Source organism: Anas platyrhynchos, chromosome 2 (genome assembly GCF_047663525.1).
Source record: "Anas platyrhynchos isolate ZD024472 breed Pekin duck chromosome 2, IASCAAS_PekinDuck_T2T, whole genome shotgun sequence".
Classification (NCBI taxonomy): domain Eukaryota; kingdom Metazoa; phylum Chordata; class Aves; order Anseriformes; family Anatidae; genus Anas; species Anas platyrhynchos.
The window spans coordinates 146,282,936-146,300,865 of NC_092588.1; the positions used below are offsets into that span (position 1 = coordinate 146,282,936).

The following is a 17,930-nucleotide window of genomic DNA, read 5'->3' on the forward strand; positions in this document are numbered from 1 at the left end:
AATGGAATATTTTCAGAGTAATCAAGCCATTTATACCATAGAGGAAATGTAACACAAATTAAATGAAAACAAAATGGATTTGGAACAAATAACAAACATTCTCAGGCCAACCTGAGAAGTTGTTAAGAATGAATGAATGTTAATTAACTCCATAGCAATAATAATAATATTGTCATAGATTGAATATATTTCTCTTCTATTGTAATTGAATGAACTATTCTGTTGCTAGTCTGGAAAAATAAATCAGTTTAGAAGTCATTTTAGCCCTAATTTATTGAAAAAAATTATCTCCTTTGCTGAACCATGATCACTGAAGAACTGTCCACATTTCTGAATACAAGTGGATGAAACACTGTAAACCTTTATTTCATGCAAACAAGTTCTCCCTGTAGAGAAACCGTTCAAACTCAGCAATCCATTGGTTTAGACATTTTAAAAGTGGCTAAATTACCTACTACATCCCTGTGAAACATTACCGATATTGGAAACACTGCACTAAACTAAACCTTCTGACTATGATGGGCAATGGGGAATTTTTAAAAAGTCCTAGTGTTTACTCGGAACTAATGAATGATAGAATAAATAAGCAAACACTCTGTGTTAAAACACAATTATTTATGACTATAACGATTTTAAGTAGGACTATACACAGATAAATAAATTTGTTTTCTGTTTCAGTGATCTCTTGGTCAGCCCTAAAAATTAAAATTTAAATAAAAAAGCAAAACACAACAACAACAGCAACAACAAAACACATTTTAAATATGACTGTTTGGGACCCAATATTTGCCAATATGCACTCAACTTCTAATTTGTGTGCACACAACAGTGTAAAACACTTACTTATATAACTTGTTCTAAGAAAATGCCTATTAATTTTGTCCATCTTATTAATTTTACTCATCTAAAATATCCACTCTTGACTTGTTAAAATAGTGCCTATGAAGGAACTTGCTCACTTCAATTATAAGGACTTTATTCTAAATGCAGATAGTGATATTCAGCTTGGCTAAATCAAAACACACTGATTCTTGATCCTTCTATGAATAAGTTACCTGGAATAATTTGTTCTTTGTACTTTACTTGGCAAGTGTCAACAAAGACAGTGATAGCATTAATTGCTTTATCATGCTTGCTTACTCCTGCTGGAAGATTTCGCATTACATTAGAGAGTCCACAAGCATTGGCACAGATGTTTATTATATGAGATTTATATGAGATTATGAAAACTGGGAAACTGCTTTCAAAAAAATATATGTTACCGTATGCTATCCTGTTTAACAGGCTTTCTGTTGCTTTAGATTCACTTTGGACTGTGCTAGAGATGATAAAAGAAACCTTTTAATTACAGCTTGAGCTCAAGCCATTTTTTCCTTGAGATATACTGCAAAAAATCACTGCTTAAATGTAAAATTTGTGAATTACCTTAAAAGATCTTTCTCTCCAAGCATGAAATACTGTGATAGACAAAACAATGTCCAAAGTAATAAACTTAAATAATGTGAAGCAACACCCTGCTGATTCAGCTAATGCCACAGGAACTCTTTTTCTTATAATGTTCTTTGGTATAATAGAAATACTATTTGGGTTTGTTTAGTTTTAATTTACTTTGCTATTTGGACCTGTTCCTGCTCTCATTGCATTCTCTGCTAATTTCACAGGAATTTCTATCACATAATACTGGATCCTCAGACAGAAGTACTATCATGGTAATGGTCAAATGATGAACAGTTCTGTTGGAAACAATAATCTCTTGGAAGCAGACATGTCTATCATTTCAAGAGTTAGATAAAGTAAAAATATTAGAATAAAGTTTGAAAGCAAACATTTGTTATTTTGATCAAATGATCTGTGGAAATATGATAAAATCTTAGAATAGGCATTGACAGCCTTCCAGATGAATGTTTTATAGCATTTCATTTTATTTCTCTGATTTATTTATTTATTTATTTTTTTGAAAATCCACAAAGACACTTGTTCTTATATGACAGGATTCGGAAATTTGTGTAGACAAAACAATGTAAACAATGACTTAAAGTCTTTTCTTCTTTGCTGCATGAGAAGAAGAAGCATATTCATAAATGCAGACAAAGCTTCTACTTTGGTTAAGTGTTTGTCAATGGAAAGTTACTGTTTAAATGCAAGGGAGATCCTGGAAGAAGATTGTTGATGACATATAGCTTAACTGGACATATTTTCACTGTCCCTCTTCACTATGTCAGCACACCACAGTGTAGTGGCTTCTTGAGAGGATGTTGGGAGTGAAGATCCCATAGCTAGATGGCTTCACAACTGCTCAGTAACTACTGCTAAGAATATCACATCCGTTATGCTGTTTATTGAAAAGCTTTATAGAGCACTGAGTATTTACAAGTTTGAAAACAACTGTTCATTCCACTTCAGGTCTAGAAAGACATAGGCATGCATCTGACCATATTTGTGGAAAGTAACTCAGCTGTACAATTTGAAAACATGTTCAGTCAGTTGCTATTAGAGTATTGCTAGAAGCTGAACTCATTACCTCACACTGTTGCTTATATATATTTCAAATAAGCTGAACCACGGCCAGCAGGCCTTTGGCAGAATTCATTAGAGACTGGGATATCAGGACAACTGCAGTTAAGCAAGAAAACTTGTTATGAGATGAGGAGACAAAAATTCAATTTAATTTATTTACAAGTCCAGGTCTGGTAAGTAGACAAATTATTATTACTAGTATTTTCTTGGTTAATTGAGTTTTTAACTTGATTTTTTTTTTATTTATTTTTTTTAATAAAGTTTGATGGCCTAATTTACTTTTGAAGAAAGCTAAACAACATTTTGCAATTGAATCTTTTTGCATAAGGAGGACTTTACAATCCCTCATATACATTAAAAATACATTAAAATAAAAATATATTAAAAATCAGGAATTTGTGAGTGATCATTACTTTTCTTCCTTACAATGTTGTGAAATCTTAAATATCTCCTAGAATTACCAGTAAAGGGAAGAATGACACTAATTACAAGTGGATATTAATAATAATAAACACATCCTCAACCCCACCCCTAAAACTTCTATGAATTTTCAGAAATATTTTGAAAGAAAACTAATTTGCAAATGGATTTGAAAATGAACAAATGAAATAGGTTGAATTGTAAAGACTTGAAAGGATGAAGCAAAAAGATTTAAACATTTTCTCGTATTGCTCTACTCATGAAAAGCATCCTAGAATTAACATAAGAACTTTGGAACAAATAAAAGTAATGGCAGGATAACTCTTGGAACACTGAATTAGCCATTTCTCATTATTTAAGGATTTTAATTTATTATTATTATTATTATTTTTTTTTTTTATTGGCTATATGACCTCTAGAATTGTACAGCTAGTCTCCCTAGCTGATGTGCAAACATTCTATAATGCAATAGATAATTTCCTATATTAGTATGACTGTAATGAACTTAAATTATACATGAATACCCAACCAACATCTGGTCCAAGTGACACACAGAAGAGTATTTTATAATACATACAGTGTTTTCTGTTGTTAATACCTATTAAGTTTCATTTTCTGGCATACAGATTATAATTAGTTCTAGATTACCTCATAGCTTTAACGTGCATTATCAGGTTTCCCCACTATCTACGCTAGGGAAAAAAAAAAAGCTTATATTCTAGGTCTCATTTTCATCACTTAATACTTCCTTTGACATGCTTGTCAAAGGCATAGGACATACAGTTAAATTACCAAAAATAAATAAATAAATATCATAGTTACCTTTTCTTGGTGATCTTGCCATCTTGCCAGCACTGGTTATTCAATTTTTTATTTTATTTATTTATTTTTTTCTAAGTAACTTCATATGTTCTCACATATACATATAGTGAAAGACTTAAGTAGTTCCTTCAGTACTAAAAGACATATCAGTAGGTTCAAGATAATGAGGCTGATTCAGTAAGACTAGACCTTCAAGCTACATTTTCCATTCAATGAATACACATTCTCCTTAAACCTACAATGACACATGCATGAATGAACAGCAATGAAGTGGTTAATTCACTAAGAAAAGAAAGAACAGCTGTGGGCAGCTTATGAAAAAACATGTTTGACCTGTCCATCATGGAGACATTTGTTCTTTAGTGCTGCAGGTGGCAGAGTTACTAAGAAAATCAACCTAATTCAGCACAATCTTTGGAACGACTTGCTTTCTTGATAGTTTTCTGAACAGTGCACCTCTATGTCAAGTCATCATCATTGCTGCAATACTTAAAGATCCTGACTGGAAACCAAAAGATCATTGCAGAGAAGATCATTGTGAAGGAGACATTATGCTCACTATCTTTTAGCATATGCAAATACAAACTAGAATGTAGGATTAGGTACAAGATTAAGAGACAAATGAAAGAAGCATTTCATCATTATTACAAAATAGTACCAATTTATTAGAAAATAGTACCAATAAACACACTGTGGTTACTAGTTTTAAACTTTTATCATTACTTCCTAAAATAAGGTTAAATCTACTAAAATACTTCTTTCCAATACACACTTTCCTGTAGATTTAAAAATTACTTGCACGTTTGATTTTTTTTTTTATCTTATATTTCTCTGAAATTTAGGTCATACTTACTATATTTAAATACTTACACTACAGCTCCTCAAGAACAATTTCTGATAAAAACAATGGGACTACACAAGTGAGGAATGCCATCAGCCATTATCCAAAGCTGTTGGAAATGTATTTTTGAGGGGCTTACAGATTTCAGACAATCAAAAAACAAAATATGATATTAATTGACCATGAGACAGGAAGAGAAGTAATATGCTCCCTCAAATCTTGTTGAGGAAGTAGCTCTAAAAGATAGCAGAGATAGCTGGCAGATCTTTTTTACATTCCTCTACTTGTTACTTTCAGACTCCCTTCTCAGTTCGCAAACCTAAGAAGTCCTACCCACACCAGCAGCAGAGAGAGACAGAATGTACAATGTATACGATGAAATATGATGTCAGTGACAGATGTTGTGTAGGCTGCTGAATCCCTGTTTTAGACCAGTGACCACTACTATCTGTCAGATGTTTTTATGGGTCCCAGAAGGGGCCCATTCACCACTCTGAAGTGCCAGTGTAATATTGGCCTTCTGGATCTGGCCCTGAACAAAAGAAGCTACTAAGTTACTTGATAACATAACACCTCTGAAGTGAAATGTAGTAACTAAATTTGTTTGCTTCTCACATGGGAATTATGTGAGTTATAAATTAGTTGAAAATATTATATGGGTACAAATTGTCTTTTTTTTTTTTTTAAAACTATTTTTTCTTTGATAAATTTTGCCTGCAACACAAAAATAAAATCCTATTTGACACGGAAAATAATTTATTACCCCTTTTCTTCCGTGAAGCTTTAGTTTTAATTTTACGCTGTTGTCCAGCTACACCAGCTACACCAAGAGGAACATTTATAGTGGTCTAGGAAAATGGAAGAAATAAAGTTAAATATATAGAGAGATTAAAATTTTGAATTCAGCTAGATGAATGAAGTTCAATTTATTGTTGTGTTTACTATTTTAAAAACCAGTGGTAAATCCAGAAGGTAGTCTGTTATTCCAGTGTGCAAGATGTCTGCCCTAGAGAATTTATCATACATCTGATGGAAATAGCTATTAAATATTTATCATGATCCAAATTTGATGCCCCCTCCTTTTTTTTTTTTTTTTTCCTATATACAATGGACTTGATATTATGTCTTTTTTCTAAAAATGAGGTTATAGATTTTGTTTAGAGAAATTACTTTGTACATTTTATCTCTCTAAGAAAACATTTTTATCTTGCTTCTACTTACAGTGTTTTGCTCTAGGTATTGGATTATTTCTGTGGACATTTTGGAACTGTAACTCTAAAAAGAAAATAAATCAAAATATAAAACAGAACTGATCTAGTGTAGTAGTTGTTGGTATACATTCAAATAAGAAATGTGTTTAAAGCTTGGAAATGACTACAATTTTGTTGTAATAATATGAACAAAACTGGTCACAATAGGGTTAAACTGGGGAAAAATAGACAAGAGTAGGTAATAGAACACGTGCTGCTTTTACACAGGTGATAATGAAAATTCTTTAGACCTCTGCAGGTGTAATTTAGTCAATTAGAGCACAAATTGAACAATTTCCTAATTGTTAAAGCAAATAACTAACATTATATCTATACCCTGAGACATCAGTTGAAGAAAGAAACATATAATTAACAGCTCATCAACCTAAGGGCAATTTACCAAACCTAAAATAAACAGGTTGTAATTCTTTGCAGTCTAGTAGTGACTAAGTTATAAATAACTTCTTTTGTATGAGTAATGGGCAGTCATTTCTAAATGACAGTCCTGGACAGCTCTAGGATTACCGTTGCTAATTCTAATGTAAATACCAACAAATTGCTTGGAATCTAAGTAAGTGCAAAGAAAAAATAGTGAGAGAAGAGTTTTTGTTTTCAACTACAGATGTTAATCATGAGTAACCAAAGGTCTTATGAAAACCTGATCTGCTGTGAATCAGGTTTAAAGAGATAAAAACTTATTTTTTCTATATGTATATATTTTGTTCTCTCAAGATACTTATTTAATCTTTTTTATTTCATATAATATTTTTCTTAGATGGAGGAAGGGAAGAAGCTTTTTCTTATATACATGGATTCATTTATTCTTTAGAATCACTGGAATAACTAAACAACAGCTTTTAAGTCTATTTTTTTGTTTCTCTAGCAACTAGATTTGCCCCTACAAAATCAAAGGGCAGCTTCAGATGTCTCCTTGCATGTAGCGTTGCTAATGGTCAAATAAGAAGTATGCCCATACTTCCCAAGTTTTTCTGTCATCCCATACTTAAATTTTCATCAGATTTGCAATTTTGTGGCCAAATAAAGATGTATCCCTTTCCAGGATATAGTTGTTCCATCAAGGTTACAACTGGCTGATTCATGGTCATACAATTGCTCATATAAAATAGTCGCATAAATAAAACACAATATATCGTATGATCTGTAATATCATCAAAAGAGCAGATTTATTTCACACCTTATATTAAAAGTTGGCCAATGGCTCTACTATCCCTTTCATTTCCTATAGGAAAAGGCAGGGCCCCGTGAGCTGTAAACTGTTACATTCAGATCAGATAATTTAAGTTACGGTGAAAGAAAATATAGTATCTGTTAGAAGCTCATAAGTTATTTGTCCAACTGTTATACAGCAGTCTTGTTTAAAGATACAAAACACATGGCTTCAACATTTTATGAGAAAGAGGCACCACATAGCAGTACATAGGGATCTGAGCACATTAGCAAGGCCATCAAGTTATACTGAGGAACCTGGGGTTCTTCAGTCAGTGCCATTTTTCCCAGGTGGATAATGGATAGGTTTGCATAGTAGTTCAAAACCACCACTTTAAATAGAGAATCCCAGTTAGATCTTTATGCTTGTTTCTTTGTTGATTTTGAATCTACAAATATCCAAACATCTTGATATTTAATAGAGAGAGGGAAATGAAGGGTGGGGCTTGAAATTCAGGTACCTGTACATTAACAAGGTATCTATATTTCCACTACTATTAATAGAGCTCTACTCAATATAGTCATTGGATTGTTAAGGCTATATCACCCTAAAGCAAAGAACCACACTGGGCCAGCTGAATACCTCCGTATCCCACTAACTGTGTGGAATTAGTCTCTATTAATTTAAGCAGCTGGAACTCCCTAGAGTAATGCAGTCACTGTCAAAGGGCTGGCAGATGTGACTTGGGCCTTCACCCTTCTGGGCAGGTAGGTGGAAGCAAGGAGGTTGCAATTGGCTTCTCAGCTGTTTTTTTTTGATACCAGTATTTTGGCAACTGATTTAATCCTTGTCTATTAGCAATAATGGAAATTTACTTACGTACACAAAAGTATACAGACATAGAAATATTAGTATTAGTCCATGAATTAAAACCATGTCTTTGTACATTTAAATTAATTACATGTGTTATAATGTAATTAAAAACATGTGTTTTTATAAAAAACACAAAGTAAAAACAAACTAGAACTTTTCTATATACTGCAAAAAAAAATGTGGTGTTAATTTACTGAAAGGTACAATATGTACTGCCTGAATCTTCAGCACAACTAGATCTTGAAGACAACAAAGCAACAACAACAAAAAACAACCATCCAAACCACTTACATAAACTGGAAGAGCTGTCATTTTACATACGTTGGATGATGATTGTGAATTTTTAAATAACCTAATTCTATATTATATTGAAATGACCTGCTAACAAAATGAATGAAAGCACAGGTTAACAGAATAGCACACAGCTTCATTTACACTTCAGTTTTCCTAAAGGTATTTTAACCGCCTTCTCACAGTAAGTAACTAATTGCAATTCCCAATCTACTTTATAGGCAATTTGTTTGAAATGCAGTTGGTAGTCCGTGCTTTACTACTCCCTAAAAAACAAGGAAACATTAATCTTGCTTTATTTGCACCTGTGAGATCTCATGACAACATTTATATGCCATCAAGTGTAAAAACTCATGGCATATAAATTAAGTTCAGCAGCAATAGAAAACCTTTTTTGGTGGAAATTTGATGTTTTCTACAGATATTAGTGCTAAGGAAATTTGTACATTTTATTTTATTATTTTATTTTCTATCTCAATGATGTGCATAAAAGCAGTTTTCACATAAAAGTATACTAAAAATAAAGAATGTTTTAGATGTCCATTCCAATTGGGAATATATTGGAAAATTACATTGTCAGGTTTAGTGCTGTTCTGCCATTAGCTGTTCTCAAGCTGAGCCAGCAAATGTTTAAAAAGAGTAAACACTGAGGGGAATTTAACAATATGAGTGTTCTTTGTATTTCTTTAAAGCAAAATGTAGAGGTTTATTTTTTGAACACCAAGACAATAATTCTAAAAATAATATGTTAAATTCTTCTTTTAAACACCTCATGCTTTCACTGAGTGGATTTTTTGGGTGAGTGAATTTATGGATTTATTAAATAATCTTGTACCATAAAATGAGGGAAGAGTAACTGATCTTGATTGTAATTCTACAATGTTCTTCATGACATGAATTAATTTGGACATATCATTTTCCTATAGTAATACTGCTCTTTCCTTACCTTTTAGAGGAAAGAATATGTCTTTTACCTTAAAAATAATGTTGGAGATGTTGCATGGTTTCTCAGTTTCTCACACAAGTTTTGAAACTAACTGCTGAAACAGAGATATTTTATTTTACGTAGGCCAGTGAAATAGAAGCTTAATAGTACAAAAAAAAAGAAAAAAAGACAAAACAACAACAACAAAATTACACCCCCTCCCACATACAGATTCACAAATTTTTGGATTACTTTTTAATTTATTTGTTTTAGTGTAAAATTAAGTTACTAATAGACAGAATACAGCTGTGTAGAAACAAAGAAAACAACACAAAACAAACAAACAAAACAACAACAACAAAAACCATGCCATCAGCAAAAAAAAACAAACCAAAACAAAACACCACAATAAATTTTCTTCCCCAGTAACAGTAATTAAAAGATTGGAAATGCAAAACAAACAATAACAAAAACAAGTCTTGGGCAACATGAAAGTTAAATTATTTTATTTAGGTTTCACTTCTCCGGTGTTTTACTACCATGCGTAATACAGTTAGAGACTGTTCTTGTAGTACAGTTTGAATAGTGAACAAATTAGGAACATAAGAATAAGAGAGAAATTAAGAATAGTTAAGAAATTGTAAATGTGTAGTGTCCCATCCACCACTTGTCTCAGGACTTAATTTTTAATGTTTTTTCTTTGATACAGTTTTACAGATTTTGCCTGCACACAAACATAAAAAGGAGCAGAAGTCTATGAATCTTAGGGCTCTTCAGCTAAAGTTCCTGTTCTTCAATGTGGTTGTTTCCAGAGTCTGTTTAAGGGAGAATTTTGTCTCTATATATCTCTATTTTTTTTTTTCTCATTCACTTGGTTTCTTCTTTTTAATATTTTTTTCCCAATTCTCTAAAAGTTATGTCTATAAGATTCTCTATAAGTTATGTCCAAAATTTGATCACATCTCCTTTTTTGACAGCGATACTATGATGATGAATACTTTCTAGTTTGTGAGCTTGTGAACGTTCATATTTTTTGCACAAACTTGAAAGATAAACAGAACAATAAAAACAAAGACAGATAGGAGGGGTCTCCCTGCCCCTGCTGTTGCTCGGCAGCCCTCTCCTATGTCCTGACAAGGGGTAGAGGCTGCCCCTGTTGAACACATGTGGAACAGAGGGCCAGACTGTCCACAAGAGACAAGGGGCTGGACTCTTGTCTCAGCTCGGAGCAGAAAGAGACGTCTGCCCCCGACACCCACGGTGCCACCTACCCCCACAGTGTCCCGGGGAAATAGATTTGAGGCTCTCAGGGAGGTTGCGGAAGAGGCTGAGGGTCTGGTCAGTAGTCCAAACCCGGGAAGCAACCCCGAGAAGAGAATCAAGATTGGGGGAAGTTCAGAACATAAGGATCAGGGCCAGATGGAGCACTGCATTCTAACCGGTGCCACTAAAAAAGAGCGGAGAGTCCTAGTGATTGGGGACTCCTTGCTGAGGGACACGGAGGCTCCTATCTGCCGCCCAAATAACCTAGCCAGAGAAGTGTGCTGTCGTCCCGGGGCATGTGTCAGAGATGTTAGTAAGGCTCTGCCACGACTCATTAAACCGGAGGACTACTACCCTCTTGTAGTCACTCAGGTTGGATCCCAGGAAGCCACTATTAGAAAAATGAAGAATATTAAAAAGGACTTTGCATCCCTGGGGAGGATGTTGAGGGGATTGGGGGTTCAGGTAGTGTTCTCCTCTGTCCTCCCACTGGGTGACTGGGGTGCAGACAAAAGGAGAAGAAGAGGACAGGTAAATGACTGGCTGAGGGGTGGTGTCTGGACCAGAAATTTGGGTATTTTGATCTTGGGCCATCCTTTGAGAGGCCGGGTATGTGGACTATGGACAGACACCAACTAAGCAAGTGGGGCACAAGTGTATTGGGGAGTAAGCTCTCTGGGCTGATTACCAGGGCTTTAAACTAGGTTTGATGGGGGAAGGGAGGGGAGCTAAAGGTGACAGAGAAGGGCTGGAGGAAGTCGTCATTGCTGTCACCGTTGAAGACAGTGAAAAACTTCTGAGCTCTCCCATAGGATTGTCTGAGGGCTCCTCAGAGAAGGTAGCATTCCCGATCCCCCGTCCAGTATCTTCTTCTTGCATCCCCCCAGGGGTAACTGCACCTGCTACTTCCCTAAAGTGCCTGTACACCAATGTGCAGAGCATGGGAAATAAACAGGATGAGCTTGAGATCTGTGTTCAGATCTCGAGAGGCCATGATCTCATTACGATCACTGAGATGTGGTGGGACAGCTTGCATGACTGGAACGCTGTCTTTGAGGGCTATGTCCTCTTTAGGAAAGAGAGGATGGGGAAGCGAGGGGGTGGGGTTGCCCTTTATGTGAGGGAACAATTAGAGTGTACCCAGCTCCAGCTGGGGGAGGGTGAAGGACAAGTGGAGAGCTTGTGGATAAGAACTAAGGGGTGGGCTGGTGTGGGAGACATGGTGGTGGGGGTCTACTACAGGTCTCCAGATCAGGAGGAGGAAGTCGATGAGGCCTTCTACAAGCAGCTACTAGTAGCCTCACGATCATGAGTGCTGGTCCTCATGGGGGACTTACCCAGGCATCTGATGGGTAAACAACTCAGCCAGGCACGAGCAGTCCAAACGGTTCCTGCATTGTGTTGAGGACAATTTTCTGACGCAGGTGGTGGAGGAGCCGACGAGGCGTGGGGTGCTCCTGGACCTCGTTCTTACCAACGGGGATGGTTTTGTTAGGGATGTGAAGGTTGGGGGCAGCTTGGGATGCAGTGACCATGAGACGGTGGAGTTCCAGATGGAACTAGGCAAAGGAAGTAAGGCTAAAAGCAGAATTGCTACCCTGGACTTTCGAAGAGCCAATTTCAAACTCTTCCGGGACCTGCTTGGGAGTATCTCATGGGATAGGTTGCTAGAAGGCAAGGGTGCTTGTGAGAGCTGGGCTACATTTAAGCAGCATTTCTTCCATGCTCAGGGTCGGTGCATCCCAAGGAATAGGAAATTGGCAAAAGGGGGCAGGAAATCTGCATGGATGAGCAAGGAACTCATCAATAAGATCAAAAGGAAGAGGATGGTCTATGAAATGTGGAAAAAGGGCTTGTCCTCTTGGGAGGAGTATAGATGTGTTGTCAGGGTCTGCAGGAATGCAACGAGGAAGGCTAAAGCCCACCTAGAGATGTGGCTTGCGAAAGAGATAAAGGATAATAAGAAGGGTTTTTTCAAGTATGTAAACAGCAAGAGGAAGACTAGGGTTAATGTGGGTCCCTTACTGAATGAGGGAGGTGTCCTGATCACGGGAGACACTGAGAAGGCAGAGATACTGAATGCTTTCTTTGCTTCAGTCTTTGCTTCAAGGACACTCCGCTGAGACTCCTTGCCCCTGGCAATAGGACAAAGGGTCTGGGAAATGGAGGGCTCCCCCGTGGTGGATGTGGGAGTGGTTCAGGAGCATCTGAGTGGGCTCAACACACACAAGTCCATGGGTCCCGAAGGGATGCATCCACGTGTGCTAAGGGAGCTGGCAGATGTGATCACCAAACCACTCTCCATCATCTTTGAAAGGTCCTGGAGAACGGGTGAGGTGCCTGAAGACTGGAGGATAGCCAATGTCACTCCAGTCTTCAAGAAGGGCAGGAAGGAGGATCCGGGAAACTACAGGCCATTCAGTCTCACCTCTGTCTCTGGAAAGGTATTGGAGCAGCTTGTTCTAGATGCCATCTCCAAGCAATTGGAAGAGAAGAAGGTTATGAGGAGTAGTCAGCATGGATTCAGCAAGGGGAAGTCGTGCTCAACCAACCTCGTTGCCTTCTATGATGGCATCACCAGCTGGGTAGATGGGGGGGAGAGGGGTCGATGTCATCTACCTTGACTTTAGCAAGGCTTTCGATACTGTCTCCCATGACATCCTGATAGCAAAGCAGAGAAAGTGTGGGATAGATGAGTGGATGGCAAGGTGGGTTGAGAACTGGCTGACTGGCCGAGCTCAGAGGGTGGTGATCGGAGGAGCAGAGTCTGGCTGGAGGCCTGTGACTAGCGGTGTTCCCCAGGGGTCGGTGCTGGGTCTGGTCTTGTTCAACATCTTCATCGACGACCTTGATGAGGGAATAGTGTCTGCCCTCAGCAAGTACGCCAATGACACAAAGCTGGGAGGAGTGGCTGACATGCCAGAAGGCTGTGCTGCCATTCAGTGAGACCTGGACTGGCTGGAGAGATGGGTAGGAAGAAACCAAATGAGATTTAATAAAAGCAAGTGTAGAGTTCTGCACCTGGGAAGGAACAACCCAAAGTATCAGTACAGGCTGGGGGACAACCTGCTGGAGAGGAGCTCTGACAAAAAGGACCTGGGAGTCCTGGTGGATGACAGGTTGACCATGAGCCAGCAGTGTGCCCTCGGGGCCAAGAGGGCTAATGGGATCCTGGCATGCATTAAAAGGAACGTGGCCAGCAGGTCAAGGGAGGTGATCCTCCCCCTCTACTCTGCCCTGGTCAGGCCTCACCTGGAATACTGTGTCCAATTCTGGGCTCCCTGGTACAAGAAAGACAGGGATCTCCTGGAAAGAGTCCAGCAGAGGGCCACAAAGATGATACGGGGCCTGGAGCATCTTCCCTATGAAGAAAGGCTGAGAGACCTGGGTCTGTTCAGCCTGGAGAAGAGAAGACTGAGAGGGGATCACCTCAGTGTATATAAATATCTGAGGGGTGGGGGACAGAAGGATGTAGCCAACCTCTTCTCAGTGGTTTGTGGGGATAGAACAAGGGGCAGTAGCTGCAAGTTAGAGCACAGGAAGTTCTGCACTGACATACGAAAGAACTTCTTCACAGTGAGGGTGACAGAGCATTGGAACAGCCTAGGGAGGTTGTGGAGTCTCCTTCTCTGGAGACATTCAAGGCCTGTCTGGATGCCTACGTGGGCAGCCTGATCTGAGGAACCTGCTTTGGCAGGGGGGTTGGACCCGATGATCTTTCGAGGTCCCTTCAAACCCCTACAGTTCTGTGATTCTGTGATATGTTGTGGAAAAACAAAACTTTGCAATCAAACCTTGAGGCATTTCTCCTGGTTATTTAATTTACTCTGGCAGAATTTCTGCTAATCCACCAGCATTGACATTCTTTCTCCAGTTTAATTGTTCCAACTTGTCATCTACTTTCCTTTCCTTCAATGCAATTTTATTGTCTGAAATGTAAGTGGCAGCAAAGTGTCTAATCTCCATTACTCTTAATACCATAAATGCTTTAGCTTGATTAAGCTAGGAAATTCTGTTGATTGGAAATTTCTGAAATTTAAAAAGGTCCTATTTTTGTACAAGAAACAGCGGTATTGATAAAATTTGTTTTATTTTATTATTTTATTTATTTATTTTTATTTTATTTCATTTTTTTATGTTATTTTTACTTTATGTTATTTTATACCCTTTAGAAGGATAATTCACTGTTTAGAAGGGAATTCATGGTTCAGATCTTTTTCAGAAAATTAACCGTATTCCAGACAAGAGAAGGATGACACTCAAGCACTCAGGACTACACCATTTACAACTTCGCACTTTTTTACATGACAGATCACAGGAAGGCTTGCTCCATACCTCATCCTTCATTGCAAAAAAAAAATCTATTTGATCTAAAAAATCTTTTAGGGCAATATGTTGCACCATGTACCTCTCAATATGAGTTCCAAAGAATATTAGATTTTCTTTTTTTGTTTACATCACAACTATTAAACACATCTGTGTTTAAGAAGATATCAAAAAGAGATAAAGAGATAACAAACTGAGCACCTCTTAGTAAAATGTATTTATTTAATATCACCATGTTTTACTCCATTGTCATCTTCACATGCTTAGGTAGGTTATTATTGCTCTTAACTGTGGCAGGGCAGAAAAAGAGTTAAAAGTTCTCAGTTCCCAAATGCTACAAAGAACACCCACAACAAAAATCATCATCAATACACCAAGAACTCACAGTCAGAGGCAATAGCGCAACAACCACAGCCTTCAGACATGAAGAAACCAGAGGACCACCAAATATGCAAGCACAATATCCTAAGAAGCCTGCAACCAAGACAAAATCAATTATTCAAGTATTCACGCTGCGCAGCTAATACAGAGCTCTGGTTTGTATTTAAGTGAATGTATTTCTAGGTGAACATATTTTCTGAAATTTCTGGAAAAGAGATATCTGTTCCAAGCCATTTTTAAAATTAATATGGAAAGAGAAGTTTTCCTTTCTACTGAGCCAAGTCATACTTTTGATTTCACAGGAGACTTCTTACCTGGATTTTAAAAGCATTTCTTCAAAGTTTTGTGGTGGCTGGCAATCATCATCCATCAGGTTAAAGAGTACTTAGCCATCCTTTCTGAGGTGGTAAGAAATGTCCTCTAGTAGAGGAACACCACTGCTGCTCAGTGTTGCATCAAGTTTGTGTAATGATTACCTCCAATTTGACAAATTCAGCATTCTCATTCTATGGTTTGTAATTATGAATGCCTAATCCTGTCACCGCTAAAATGAATCAAAAATATATTGAGGGAATGATCAGGATTATTTTTGATTTAAACAAATCTTGACAATTATTGTGTTGCAAACCTGATCTGATTATTGGCTCTACTTTGGTTGCTTATCCTGAACTGAAACAAAGAAAGAAACAAAACTAACCTCTTAATGGGTACTGTGTTCTTTCAGAGCGGTGGTAGGCCTTAGTAGGGTATTCTTCTAGAGCTATGGTAAACCTTTCATTCACTGTGTTTCACAAATAACCCCGAATTAAGCAATAGTAAAAGTGATAGACAGAGCCACCAACCTGATCACACCAGCAAGTAGAGCATGCTCTTGACATGAACAATTTGATTTTACCAGCCTCTGGACTCAAATTGTGAAACCTCAGATCTGGTGATAAACTCAGTCATTAGAAAATCCTGGCATCCAGCAAAACACTTTCAACTTACCTGGTCTTATATATCAATAAAGATTATATATAGGTAGATATGACTACTATTTTGTCACTTCTCTGACCCAATTAAACCTTTCTTGTAGAATATTTTGTAAGAAATCACGTACTGTGTTACTTTCTAACAGCATAAAGAAGAAAATTATACCACATTATTGCGGTAATTAAATCAAATGTTTAGTTTGCATTAATATGCTGCCTTATGAAGCAGTTTTATTGATTAATGGGAATGTAAATGGGAAAGCACATTGTTTTAATCAGATTAGAAAGTGAAGGACATGGAAAATTAAAATGCATAAAAAAGATCCTGGATATGTTTTTTAGTCATTCATCTTTTTGTTATGAAAACATAACAAGCTAATGTGTCAAGAAGGCATAAGATTGATTAAAAACAACTCTGATTAACTCTGCTCAGAGTTTTTATATCTGAGAATACAAAAATTTTTCTGGAAGTGGTTGATCACACATTCATTCATACTAATATAACAATGTCTGCATTAGGTTACATTACTCCACCGGGTATTTTTGTATCCAGGAATACCAGATGGAATATATATATATAATATAGAATAGAAGATGGAGCTCAAGCAGTAATAAATTTGATTAAGAAGTGCCTACAGACATGTGAAGTCAATATTGATACCTCAGATACTGTGGTCTGTGTCTCCTTAGCTGGTAGTAAACTCTATTTGTGCATGTTAGAGATGTGGTGTCAGTAGGCGACAAGTACCTCTGGGGAAAGCTGTACTGAAATTTGGAAGGTTGGCAGGAGAATTCTGGAAACTGTGGGAATACTGTTGGCTCCCTGGTCCTACCAAACCTCCAAACCAGCACCTATCAGCTTCCTGGACAATTTCTAGGAGTCATGAGTGCTATTGGTGGTATGTTTATTATTGGTTGTGCCCTACCTGAGAATAAGAAACCCCTCTGATTCCCTGCTTTTGCGCTTTTCATCCTTTGATTGTTCCTTTTGTTTTCTTATATTAGCCTCAATAATGATTTTATTGTATCTACAGCTTTTTTATTATTTATTTATATATATATTTTTCCCTCTATCTCTTATTTGTTTTGTCTTGCTTTCTGGTTTGGAGGTGGATAGAAGTGGTTAGTAGGAATGAAATAGCATCTGGTTATTAATAGAACTGGAGAATATTTTCATTTTCATATGGGCAGTGACCTATACAACCAAGCTTCCTGACTATTGTTTCTTCCTTAATGCGAGTACCATTGCCTAGATTACATAACCTTGTCTTTTTAAAGATTTTTTTTTTCAATGCAGTTGCATTTAATCTGTAATCATGATGATAATTGAATGACAACAGTTTAAATAGTTTTCAAACAATGTAATCTTACAAAAATGTGAAGAGAGGTTTGTGTTTTTACTCCAGCAACATCATCCAAATCATCAGAATAAAGAAACATTTTCCAGAAGAGTTTAGTTCTTCTTCTTGACCAGAAATAAAAAATAAAAAATCACTCATTTCTTCCTGGATGGAAAGGTGTTTGTTCGTTTTCTTCATGAAGCTGTTTCCCACCAAACAAAATTGTACAAATATATTAAAATATAGCTACTTAAGTCTGTAATGCAATGGTTTTGCCTTCAAAGTGTTTGGTTTCTTTAAAGGGCCAACATTTAGGAAGGGTTATTTTTTTCGTTAGCCAGAATAAAAAGCCATGCTATAAAGTTGCTATATATAACTCGGCATTTAAGGTCCCAACAATGTTTTGAAAAACACTGTTAGTATATCAAGAAAAAGTCTCATATATTTTTCTGAATCCCTGGATGTAATGCTTATGAAGCAGAAGGAAAAGATAACACTAAAAAAATTAAGGAAAAAGAGTCAAGCTGAGAATAACTATTCTA

General features: G+C 36.9%; 1 long non-coding RNA gene across 3 annotated transcripts in view; it reads left to right on the forward strand.

The window, feature by feature from the left end:
• The first annotated feature begins 2,521 nt into the window (after positions 1–2,521).
• Positions 2,522–17,930, forward strand: part of LOC110351284 (uncharacterized) — a 102,450-nt gene continuing 87,041 nt past the window's right edge. For all 3 annotated transcript variants that reach the window (XR_005263956.2, XR_002398497.4, XR_011807096.1), the window contains exon 1: positions 2,522–2,690. This is a non-coding gene — a long non-coding RNA (uncharacterized lncRNA). The remainder of the gene's footprint in view (positions 2,691–17,930) is intronic.